This window comes from Pongo abelii, chromosome 10 (genome assembly GCF_028885655.2).
Source record: "Pongo abelii isolate AG06213 chromosome 10, NHGRI_mPonAbe1-v2.0_pri, whole genome shotgun sequence".
NCBI classification, from domain to species: domain Eukaryota; kingdom Metazoa; phylum Chordata; class Mammalia; order Primates; family Hominidae; genus Pongo; species Pongo abelii.
The window spans coordinates 45,305,562-45,318,801 of record NC_071995.2 but is presented as its reverse complement, the minus strand read 5'-3'; the positions used below and the strand labels follow the sequence as shown (position 1 = coordinate 45,318,801).

Sequence of the window (13,240 nt, the reverse complement as noted above, 5' to 3'; positions counted from 1 at the left end):
GCTGTGCTTCAGATCAAATAAGATCACAATGGTTAAAATGATTTAGAATCTATAGTCCTATGCACTCCTAGAATAGTGCTATGAAAGTTAAGTCTGTGTGGAGTAAGACAAACTCAGATTTTAATTTTTCTACTTAATAGATGTGTGTTCTTGAGTATCCACAAAAAGGGATAATTTATCTACCTCATAGCACACTTATGATATGACTTAGTTATTACTGCAGTTGTGTAAGTATGATGTAATATTATTAAGTGAATCAAGGAGATTTGGAAATGAATCATTGAACCAAGGATGATGTAATGAGTACTATCTCTGTGCTGAGTGGCAATATATTTTCCTTCCAGTTATTTATCAGAAGGGGATGGGAACTTCCAAATTTATCTGGGGAAGAAATTTACAAATTTTGCTGAATATGTTGAGACACAGATAACACCTTTGTGAGCATTTTTGAAAAAAGCCTAAAAAAATTGCCCAAATCTTGGTCCAGTCTGCAAACTCAGAAGAAATCAACAGCTCATGTTTTATCCCAGGCAAAAACATCCCTTGTAAACAAACTGTGGGTCCACTGCAGCATTAGATGTATTGATAGCCCAAGGCTAAAACTCTTACTGTTTAAGTGAAACAGATCCAGTCTAGGTCACAGTATTAGCAAACGGTGAGCTAGTCTTGCCAGGTTTCTCTAGATCCCTGAGCTCAGAGGGAGAAAAAAAAGAACTAATGAAGCAGAGCTGAGCAGGGGAGTTTCAGGGGAGGCTCTGGCACCTTTAAAATAGGAAAATATTAAGATGTAACCAGACAGAAACGTAGGAATAGAAGCTAGATATTAGTGGAAGTAGTAGCCATTTTAAACAATTTTTGAGTTTGTTTAAAAAATATGAATATTATTTGTTTCACCGCATCTCATGTATTACCAGGGTTGACTTTGCAGGGACCTCAGAGACTTAATGGAGAAGTGAACTGATAAGCAAGGGAGTCAGCTATCAGACCCTCCAGCCATTAGATAAACAGAAAACCCAGCCTTCCTCCCCAGTCCTCCTTCCTCATGGTCCCAGAACCCATCCTAACTTGTGTTGCAGATTTCTTTATGTTGCTCTCTCTCTTTTCTTTTCTCTTTTAATCTTTCTGGTAGTTTCTTTATCAAGTCTTTCTATTCTAACGCTTCCAAAATCCAGTTTCCCTGTTGCTGTCTTGTAAGTTACTTTTAATATTTGGTAGGCTTAATTGCTGTAGTAATTATGCCTTTCCCTGAACCAATGTGTCAGAGTGTGGAGTGAAGTGGAGAAGTAAATATCTGTTTATAGCACTAGAAGAGTGATACACAGATTTACATCAATCAAGCTACATAGTCTGAACTGACATATAAGATGCCCCTTGGGAGTGACTGATTTATTTTTGCTTTCTTTTTCAGTTTAAGAAGTTATCATTTCTTTCCCTTTCATATGTATCCAGATGCAATCAAGACATGTCAGTAAATTTAAAATGCAGAAGTCAAACATTTCTCTAAAAAGCATTTGCTTTGAAATAATATATTCCACATAACCAGGATAATTTTCTTAACCTGTCATAAACATTTGCTAATGTAGAAGCCTTATTATATAAACCCTTATGTATATGTAATAGTGTCATGTTTGTCCCTCCAAATTCATATTTCAAAATCCTAACCTCCAATGTCATGGTAGTAGAAGGTGGGGCCTTTGAGAGGTAACTAGGTCATTAGGATGGAGCCCTCATCAATAGGATTAGTACCCCTACACAAAAAGACTCTCAAGTTTGCACCCTCTCTCTGCTCTTTGCCATGTGAGGGAGCAATGAGAAGATGGCTATCTGCAAGCCCCTAAGATTGCCCTTATCAGACACTGAATTTGCTGGCACATTGAACTTGGCTGAATTATGGTCATGTCCTAGAACTTTATGGAAGGCAGAACTTAAGAGTGATAAACTAAGATATTTGGCAAAAGAAATCTCTAAGCAGAAATCTCAAGCAGGATGCTGCATGGCTTCCCTCAACTGCTTATAGTAAAATGCAAGAAAATAGAAATGATTAAAGATGGAATTTATAACTAAAAGGGAAGGAGAAAGCAAATATTTGGAAAATTCTCAGCCTGGTCATGTAATGACTAAACATGTGTGTTTAGGAGAGAAAGCCAAGAGTGTGGCCAAGTGACTATGTGATAGAGATTAGTATGGATAGAAGGAAGCCAAGTGCTATTTATCAAGACAAAGGGAAAATGACCCAAAAGACGTTTTGGAGATATTTGAGCTGCCCCTCCAATCACAGGCTCAGGATACCAGGGCCAGAATGGTTTGTGGGGATGGGCCCAGGTCACTCATGGGACTTCAGGGCTCACTGCCCAGGGCTGCCTGAGGTCTCTGCTCCCCACATTCCAGTACAGTAGTGCTCCTTAGCTGCCCCAGCTGTGGCTCAGGGGGGCCCAAGTATGGCTTGGGCCACAACTCCAGAGGGCTTAAGTGGTGAGCCTTGGTGATGTCCACGTGATGATAATTCTGCAGGTACTCAGAGTGCAAGAGCTTCGGAGGCATGGCTTCCTCAACTTAAATTTCAAAGGATGCTTTGGACAGCCTCAGACCTTAAACAGAGACCGCAGCAAGGATAGAGCCACTGGAGAGAGCCTCACTATGGCAATTCTTAATGGAGCTGTGGGAATGGGGCCATGCCCAAGACTCTAGAACTGTAGAGCCACCAGTATGCAGCATTAGCCTGGGAAAGCTGCAGGCATGTGACTTTAATGTGTGAGAGCTGAAGCATGTACTTTGCCCTGTGAAGCTTTAGGGACATGGCTGTTTGGGGGCTTGGAGCCCAACCCCACCCCAGGATGTTTGGAAGGTAAGACATGGAGAACAAAAAGATTGTTCTCAACCTTTAGGATTTAATGTTTGCCCTGTGGAGTTTTAGACTTACTTGGAAACTGTTTCTCCTTCTTCTGGCTTATTTCCCCTTTTACAACCATTCCACCATTGTATTTTGGAAGCCAATAACTTGTTTGATTTCTTAGGCTCACAGATAGAGGGAATTTGCCTCAGGATAAATTGTGCCTTGAGTCTCAACCACATCTGATTTAGTTGAGACTTTGGACTTGAACTTTTGAGTTGATATTGCATTAGGCTATTGAATTAGGATTTTTGGAGCCATTGGGAGGAAATAAATGTATTTCATATATGAGAAGTACATGAATTTGGGAGGCCAGAGGTGGAATGCTATGGTCTGAATATACTCCCCAAAATTTATGTCTTGGAAATTTAATCAAGTATGTTTGTGGTCTGGCATGAACTCCAAAGTCCAAAGTTTCAACTGAGACTCCAGAAAGTTCTTTATAGTTGTGAGCCCGTAAAATAAAGTTATTTACTTCCAAGACACAATGGTGGTACAGGCACTGGGTAAACATTCCCATTCCAAAAGGGAGAAATTGGCCAAAAGAAAAGGGTAATAGGACCCATTCAAGTCTGAAGCCCAGAAGAGCAGACCTTTAGTCTTAATGATAAAAAAAATATATATTTGATTCATGTCGCATATCCTGGCACACTGGTGTAAGGGTGGGCCCCCAAGGCCATGGCTTTGCTGGGTACAGGCCATGTAGCTGCTCTCATGGGTTAGAGTTGAATGCCAGTGCCTTTTTCAGGCTGAGGTTGCAAGCTGCCACTGGCTCTATCATTCTGGGGTCTAGAGGGCACAAACCCTACTCTCACAGCTCCAATAGGCTACTGCCTTAGTAGAATCTCTATGTGGTGGTTCCACCCTTGGGACAGACTTTTGCCTTGGGCACCCAGTCTTTCCAACACATCCTCTGAAATTTAGATGGAAGCTTCCATGTCTCTACCACTCTTGCATTTTGAGTGCCTACACTCTTTACATGGAAGCTGCCAAGGCTTATGGTGTGTACCTTCTAGAGCAGAAGCTTGAGCAATACCTGAGGCCATCTGAGCCTGTGCTATACTAGCCAGAGTGGCTAGAATGTGGGGAATGGCATCCTGAGGCAGTGCAGGGCCTGGCCACCTAAACCATTCTGTCCTCTTAGGCCTCTAGGCCTGTGATGGAAGGAGCTGCCTCAAAGATTTCTGAAATGCCTTTGGGGCTTTTTCCCCATTGTCTTGACTATTAGTACCTGGCTCCTTTTTAGTCATGCTTATCTCTTTGGCAGCACCCTTGGATTTCTCTCCTGAAAATGTTCTTTCCTTGTCCAACACATGACCAGGCTGTGGATTTTCCAAATTTTTACTCTTTGCTTCTCTTTTAAATATAAATTTCACTTTTAGGAGGTTCCTTTGCTGCCATATCTGATTGTAAGCTGTTAAAAGCAGCCCCACCATGCCTTGAATGCTTTGCTGCTTAGAAATTTCTTCTGCCAGATAGATCATCATGCTTAAGTTTAGCCTTCCACAAATCCCTAGATCATGGACACAATGCAACCAAGTTCTTTGCTAAGATGTAACATGAGTGACCTTTGCTTCAGTTCCCAATGAGACCTTGTCATCATGGCCTTTATTCTCTATATTTCTATCAGCATTTTGGTCACAACCACTTAACCAATCTCTAAGAATTTCCAAACTTTCCCTCATCTTCCTGTCTTCTTCTGAGCCCTCTAAACTCTTCCAACCTCTGCCCATTACCCAGTTCTAAAGCTGCTTCCACATTTTCAAGTATCTTTATAGTAACACTTTACTCCTTGGTACCAATTTTATGTCTTAGTCCATTTGTGTTGCTATAAAGGAATACCAGAGGCTGCGTAATTTATAAAGAAAAGAGATTTATTTGGCTCACAGTTCTGCAGGTTGTACAAGAAGCATGGTACCCAGCATCTGCCTCTGGTGAGGGCCTCCAGCAGATTACGCTCAGAGCAGAGGGGAAAGAGGGGTCAGCATGTACAGAGATCCCATGGAAAGAAAGGAAGCAAGAGAGAGAGGGAGAAGGTATTATGTTCTTTTTAACAACCAGATCTTGCAGTAACTAATAGAGTGAGAACTCACTTATTACCATGAGGATGGCAGCAAGCCATTCATGAGGGATCTCTCCCCCTGACCCAAATACCTCCCACTATGCCCTCCCTCCAACACTGGGGATCAAATTTCAGTATGAGATTTAGAGGGACAAACATCTGAACTATAGCTTGTTGCTATAAAAAGGGCTTATGGGAGTGGGTTCTCTCTCTTTTGCTCTACTTCCATATGAGGACATGGTGTTTCTCCCCTTTGGAGGATGCAGTGTTCAAATTGCCATCTTGGAAATAGAGAGACTGAGCCCTAACCTGTCAGCACCTTGATATTGGACTTCCCAGGTTTTAGAAGTATGAGAAATAAATTTATGTTCTTCATAATTACCCAGTCTCAGGTATTCTGTTATAGAGCACCAAACAGATGAAGACAATACTTGTGAGTCTGGACACTGGCTTAGAACTAAAAAGTCCATTTGCATTTTACATTCCAGAATCCATTTAGATTTCATTCTTTGTTTCAGAAATGTAATTAACTTTCACCTAGGTTTTTTAGGATCTCAATTAAATGTAGATCTCACCAGGATAAATTCACCTAAGTCAGAATTAGTCATGATTAGTTTAGGTTGGCAAGGAGAGGGAAAATTAGCCATCATTTATTTCATTCTTAACAGGAAAAGGTGCTATTAAAACAAAAACGAAACAAACAAACATTCCAGGGAAGGGTGGAATTAATCACAGGCATAGATTGCTCCTTCAAAAGTAATTCTCATCAGTGAGCTCTTTGTGTAGTGGTTGACAGCTGAACAGTCTGGTAATAAGATGTACAGGGCAGAGGTTCTCAGGAGGGCCTCTTCACCCAAAGTGTTTTAGTAGAGAAGAAGGGGTCCAAATGCTGCTCATGGTAAAACATCATCTCAGAAATTCCCTATAGTGAAAATAGCAAAGAGATTTTGTGGGAGAAAGCTTGTTACGGAGAAAACCAAGGTTTGGCTTTGTCTGTTTTTTTATTTTTTTATTCCTGGAGTCATGCCAATTGCCAGACATACTAAGTGCACATAGTTATGTGCCAGACCCTGCATTAGGCCCTGGTAATATAGAGAAGTGACTCACAGTCTCTGCCTCAAGAGCACTGAGTACAGAAAAGGAGACTGACACATGGACTATGACAGCACTCTGCACTGTGGTAATGGTATGCTGTATAATGTAGGGTAGGCTAATTTCTGTAACAAACAGCTCCTGAAGCCCCATGACTTAGCATAGTAGATGTTTGTTTCCCTCCTCTATTACAGAGTAGAGCAGGTGCTTGGCAGACAGTCCTCACATAGCTCCAACAGTCTCCATAGTCTCAAAGTTCTCTTCTGGATCCTCTGCAACCAGTCAGCAAATGAAAGAAAGAGGAAACGAGTGTGGCACAGGAAGATTTTGGGGGATAGGTTTGGAAGAGGTGCCCATAAGCCATTCATTAGAGCTTAGTCCTCTTGGCCTCATGTAATGCCATGGCTAGCCACTTTCTGGCAACAGCTTTGCACTGTGGAAGGGGAGCATCAGTCTTTGATCAAGAGCCAACTGTTTCTGAGACTTATGCATGGGGTAGGGGTGTAATGGGAGCTCAGAAGAGAGGTAAACCCATTGGCGTGTGTGTGTGTGTGTGTGTGTGTGTGTGTGTGTGTGTGTGTGGTGGGGAGGGAAGGGAAAGTATAGCAAAAGTTTTCCAGAAGAATTGATACTGAAACTGAGTTTTGGAAGAAAAATGGGGTTTAAGTCATAAAAGGCAGTGGGAAAGGACATTTTAAATGGAAGGAACAGTGTGTGCATAGGCACTGAGGTATTCATTCATTCATTCATCCATTTAAAAAATCTTTATAGATGTGCCTTTTAGGTATCAGGAGTCATTCCAGATGTTGGCAATACCACTATACATAAACCAGACAAGTTTCCCACTCTCATTACCCAATATTCTAACGATGGGAGACAGACCATAAGGAATCAGCAAATAAATACACAACTTAAAAAATCAAATTGCATGTTATGTGTTGGGGAACTGCATGTCTTTAAGTAGGGTTGGGGCAAAGGTTGCATGTTGGAGGTGGGGGTGGAACAAGTGAAAAATGATGAGACTGGAGAATGTAGAAAAGGCCAGCCGTGAGAAGGCCTTTCATGCATTAAGCGGCATCAGGAAGAGGATATGGACCTAGATTTGCATTATAGAAAGGTCACTGGCTTATGACTGCAGAGACTTGTGGAGTGGCTGCAGGGAGGCCAATTATTAGACAATTGGAATAATTTAGATATGCAATGATGAGGTCTTAGTGAGGAGAGGGTGGAAATGAGAGTTACAAAGGAGGTGCTGTGCGCAGGACTAGGGAGTTGTATCACAGGAATGAAAGGAAGGGAAGGCTCTGAGGATGACCCCTCCTTCCTCCTTCCAGGTTTCAGGCAGAAAATAAGCAGCATGTGTTTCCTTGAGTTCAGTGCAGCCATTCTAATTTGTGTACACTTTTACGTTAAAATAAGTATTGTTTACAAGATGTCACAAAAAGGCTAATAAACTAAAATTTTACTCTGTCTTTTACTAGAAAGCAGTGGGAATAAATTATGTTATTTTAATGTAATATGTGGTTTATGAATTTTGGTTATTTGGCTTGTTTCCATTTGTTGTTCCAGATAGCACCCCTTATGAATGGCATCACTGTGAGTGGGGCATCCATAGAGCCTGTTGGGGTGGGCACCCACCAAACAGCATCATTGGGTGAAGAATGTCTGCCCAACATGACAAGTTGGGAGAAAAACTCATTTGAATATATAGGTTATGGACTGAATGTTTGTGTCCCCCCCCAAATTTATATGTTGATACCCTATACTCAGTTATAATGGTGTTAGTAGGTGGGGCCTTTGGGAGGTAATTAGGATTAGATGAGCTCATGAGGCAGGGAGCCTTCATAAATGGAGTTAGTGCCCTTGTAAGAAGTAACAGGAGAGGCCGGGCACTGTGGCTCACGCCTGTAATCCTAGCACTTTGGGAGGCCGAGGCGGGTGGATCACCTGAGGTCAGGAGTTTGAGACCAGCCTGCCCAACATGGAGAAACCCCGTCTCTACTAAAAAAACCAAAAATTAGCTGGGCATGGGGTGGGCGCCTGTAATCCCAGCTACTCTGGAGGCTGAGGCAGGAGAATCGCTTGAACCTGGGAGGCGGAGGTTGCAGTGAGCCAAGATTGCACCATTGCACTTCAGCCTGGGTGACAAGAGTGAAACTCTGTCTCAAAAAAAAAAAAAAAAAAAAAAGAAGTAACAGGAGAGTTTGCTTCCCCTTTCTGCTTTCTGCTGACAGGAGAAGTCAGCAATCTGCAACTGTGAGAGGACCCTCACTGGAACTGACCATGCAGGCACCCTGATCTCAGACTTCCAACTTCCAGAACTGTGGAACTATGGGAAATATATTTCCATTGTTTATAAGTCACCTCGTTTATAGTATTTTGTTATAGCAGCCTGAACTAAGAAAATTAGTACCAAAAAGTGGGTGTACTGTTGTAACAAATAACTAAAAATGTGAAACTGCATAGTGGGTAGAGGCTGGAAGAATTCTGAGGTGCATATTAGAAATATGGATGTTAAGGGTCATTCTGGTGAGAGCTCAGAAAGAAAAGAGGAGAGCTGGAGAGAAAACCTCAATATTCTTAGAGAAAACCTGAGTAATCCTGAACAGAACATTGGTGGATGGTAAAGGCCATTCTGATGAGGACTGTGTTATTGGAAACTGGAGGAAAGGCCATCCTTGTTATAAAGTAGGAAAGAACGTGGCTGACTTGTGTTCATATTCTAGTATTTTTTGAAAGATAGAACTTGTGAGAGATTTTACTGGATATTTAGCTGAGGAGATTTCTAGGCAAAGTGTTAAAAATGTGGCTTGGCTTTTCCTGACTGCTTGTAGTAAAATAAGACACGAGAGAAATGACTTAAAGACAGAATTTCTGGGCAAAAAGAAAGCAGAACTTAAAATTTTTGAAAGTTCTCAGCCTGTTCATATTGCAAAAAATGAGAACACCAGTGGTGTGGCCAAATCCCCTTTGATGAGGAGATTAGTATGGGTGGGAACCATGGACCTAATCAGCCACCCCAGCAGGAAAATTGTCAGTTTGAACTGATGAGGATGAAGAAGGGAAAGAAGGAAGGAAGGCTGTCAAACTTATATTTAACAGTATGGATCATAGAGCTATTCAACTGTGAATGTGCACTGTTCTTCAAGACAAGGGAAGAAGGACCATGAAGGCAATTCAGAGGTCATCAGGGTTGCTTCCTTGGTTTCCAAAGGGGAGGACCATTGCTTTGCTTTCAACAGGCCAGATAGCTCCAACCCAAAGCCATGGGGACAGGGCCACCCAAAACTCTAATCACCTAATAGATTCTTCTTGCCCACTGCACAGATAGAGCCAATTCATTGAGACAGAGGTATTGCAGTAAAGAAAGAGTTTAATTAGCAATATCTACGTGCACCGGAAGACAGAGGTCCTCCTTCCTTGCCTAACGCAGCCATGGCTCATGGTCCCAAGAAGCATCTGAAGCAGGTAGCAGCTCCAAAGCATTGGATGCTGGATAAATTGACTGGTGTGTTTGCTCCTTGTCCATCCACCAGTCCCCACAAGTTGAGAGAGTGTCTCCCCCTCATCATTTTCCTAAGGAACAGACTTAAGTATGCCCTGACAGGAGATGAAGTAAAGAAGATTTGCATGCAGCAGTTCATTAAGATTGATGGCAAGGTCCGAACTGATATAACCTACCCTACTGGATTCATGGATGTCATCAGCATTGACAAGACGGGAGAGAATTTCCGTCTGATCTGTGACACCAAGGGTTGCTTTGCTGTACATCGTATTACACCTGAGGCCAAGTACAAGTTGTGCAAAGTGAGAAAGATCTTTGTGGGCACAAAAGGAATCCCTCATCTGGTGACTCATGATGCCCGCACCATCTGCTACCCCGATCCCCTCATCAAGGTGAATGATACCATTCAGATTGATTTGGAGACTGGCAAGATTACTGATTTCATCAAGTTCGACACTGGTAACCTGTGTATGGTGACTGGAGGTGCTAACCTGGGAAGAATTGGTGTGATCACCAACAGAGAGAGGCACCCTGGATCTTTTGATGTGGTTCACATGAAAGATGCCAATGGCAACAGCTTTGCCACTCGACTTTCCAATATTTTTGTTATGGGAAGGGCAACAAACCATGGATTTCTCTTCCCCGAGGAAAGGGTATCTGCCTCACCATTGCTGAAGAGAGAGACAAAAGACTGGTGGCCAAACAGAGCAGTGGGTGAAATGGGTCCCTGAGTGACATGTCAGATCTTTGTACGTAATTAAAAATATTGTGGCAGGATTAAAAAAAAAAAAAAAAGAAAGTTTAATTAAAGCAAGGCTAGCCACATGGAACGCAGGAGTTTATTATTCAAATTAGTGTCTCCAAGAATTCAGAGGCTAGTGTTTTATGGAGAAGTTTGTAGGCAGGGGGTTAGAGAATGTGTGCTGCTGATTGGTTGGGGATGAACTCATATATGGGTGAGACTCATGGTATGATTAATTTGAGACAGAATTCCTCCCCAGCTCTAAACTTGTGAAACCAAACAAGTTATGTGCTTCTAAAATACAGTGGTGGGAGAGGCATAGGATAGACACTCCTCTTCCAAAAGAGAGAAATGAGGAAGAAGAAAAGAAGAAAAATAGGGAGGAAAATAATGGGTCCCAAGCAAGTGTAAAACGTAGCAAGGCAAACTCCATGAGAGCTTAAGGCATGAGAATAATCCTCTTTGACTCCATGTTCTGCCCTTCAGGCCCACTGAGGCAGTAGTCCCACCTCTGGACACACTAGGGCAGAGGTGCTGCCCTACAGCTCTACCTGGCAGGGATGTTCCCCCCACACCTCTGGGCACTCCACGCCCCCATGGTTTTGAAACCTCCTTTGCAAAGATTATGACAGCAAAAGAAGTCTAGCCTGGTGATACGGTTTGGCTCTCTGTCCCCACCCAAATCTCAGCTTGTAGCTCCCATAATTCTCATGTGTTGTGAGAGAGGCCTGATGGGAGATGATTAAATCATGGGGGCGTGTCTTTCCCATGCTGTTCTCATGATAATGAATCGGTCTCATGAGATCTGATGGTTTTAAAAAATGGGAATTTCTCTGCACAAGCCATCTCTTATTGCCTGCTGCCATCCACACAAGATATGACATGGTCCTCCTTGCCTTCTGCCATGATTGTGAGGCTTCCTCAGCCACGTGGAACTGTAAGTCCAATTAAACCTCTTTCTTTTGTAAATTGCCCAGTCTTGGGTATGTCTTCATCAGCAGCTTGAAAACACTAATATGGTAAATTGGTACCAGTAGAGTGGGGCACTGCTGAAAAAATACCCAAAAATGTTGAAGTGACTTTGGAACTAGGTAACAGGCAGAGGTTGGAACAGTTTGGAGGGCTGAGAAATATGGAAGACAGGGAAATATGGAATAGTTTGGAACCTCCTAGAGACTTGTTCAATGGCTTTGACCAAGATGCTGATAATGACATAAACAGTGAAATCCAGGCTAAGGTGGTCTCACATGGAGATGAGGAACTTGTTGGGAACTGGAGCAAAGGTGACTCTTGTTATGTTTTAGCGAAGAGACTGGCAGCATTTTCCCTTGGCCATAGAGATCTGTGGAACTTTGAACTTGAGAGAGATGATTTAGGATATCTGGTGGAAGAAATTTCCAAGCAGCGAAGCATTCAAGATGCAACTTGGGTGCTGTTAAATACATTCAGTTTTATAAGGGAAGCCGAGCATAAAAGTTTGGAAAATTTGCAGCCTGATGTGATAGAAAAGAAAAACCCATTTTCTGAGGAGAAATTCAAGCTGGCTACAGAAATGTTCATAAGTAACCAGGAGCTGAATGTTAATCCCCAAGACAATGGGGAAAATGTCTCCAGGGCATGTCAGAGGTCTTCACGGCAGCCCCTCCCATCACAGGCCCAGAGGCTTAGGAGAAAATGGTTTCATGGGCCTGGCCCGGGGTCCTTCTAATGTGTGCAGTCTAGGGACTTGGTGCTCTGCATCTCAGCTGCTCCAGCCATGGCTGAAAGGGGCCAACTTAGAGCTTGGGCAGTGGCTCCAGAGGGTGCAAGTCCCAAGCCTTGGCAGCTTCCACATATTGTTGAGCCTGTGAGTGCACAGAAGTCAAGAACTGGGGTTTGGGAACCTCCGCCTAGATTTCAGAAGACTTACGGAAACACCTGGATATCCAGGCAGAAGTTTGCTGCAGGGGTGGGGTGCTCATGGAGAACCTCTGCTAGGGTACTGCAGAAGGGAAATGTGGGGTTGGAGCCCCCACATGGAGTCCCTGCTGGGGCACTGCCTAGTGGAGCTGTGAGAAGAGGGCCACCATCCTTCAGACTCCAGAATAGTAGATCCACCAACAGCTTGCACAGTTTGCCTGGAAAAGCCGCAGACACTCAATGCCAGTCCATGAAAGCCGCAAGGGAGGCTGTACCCTGCAAAGCCACAGGTGTGGAGCCACCCAAGACCATGGGAACCCATCTCTTGCATCTGCATGACCTGGATATGAGACATGGAGTCAAAGGAGGTATTTTGGAGCTTTAAGATTTGACTGCCCTGCTGTATTTCGGACTTGCATGGGGCCTGTAGCCCCTTTGTTTTGGCCAATTTTTTCAATTTGGAATGAGTATATTTACTCAATGCCTATACTCCCATTGTGTCTAGGAGATAACTAATTTACTTTTGATTTTATAGGCTCGTAGGTGGAAGGTACTTGCTGTATCTTGGATGAGACTTTGGACTGTGGACTTTTGAGTTGATGCTGAAATGAGACTTTGGGGAGCTGTTGGGAAGGCATAATTGGTTTTGAAATGTGAAGATACCAGATTTGGGAGGGGCCAGGGGTGGAATGATATGGTTTGGCTCTGTGTCCCCACCAAAATCTCATCTTGTACCTCCCATAATTCCCACATGCTGTGGGAGGGGCCTGGGGGGAGATGATTGAATCATGGGGGCAGGTCTTTCTTGTGCTGTTCTTGTGATAGTGAATGGGTCTCACGAGATCTGATGGTTTTAAAAAACGGGAGTTTCTCTGCACAAGCCCTCTGTTATTGCCTGCTGCCATCCGTGTAAGATGTGACATGCTCCTCCTTGCCTTCCCCATGATTGTGAGGCTTCCCCACCCATGTGGAACTGTAAGTCCAGTTAAACCTCTTTCTTTTGTTAAGTTGCCCAGTGTTGGGTATGTCTTTACCAGCAGCTTGAAAATG

At 43.2% G+C, this 13,240-nt stretch overlaps 1 long non-coding RNA gene and 1 pseudogene across 1 annotated transcript in view; both read left to right on the top strand.

Moving 5' to 3' along the window:
* Nucleotides 1–13,240, top strand: part of LOC134759499 (uncharacterized) — a 69,507-nt gene that overhangs the window by 27,518 nt on the left and 28,749 nt on the right. The gene's annotated exons all lie outside the window — the stretch shown is intronic.
* Nucleotides 9,465–10,348, top strand: LOC100462029 (small ribosomal subunit protein eS4, X isoform-like; annotated as a pseudogene).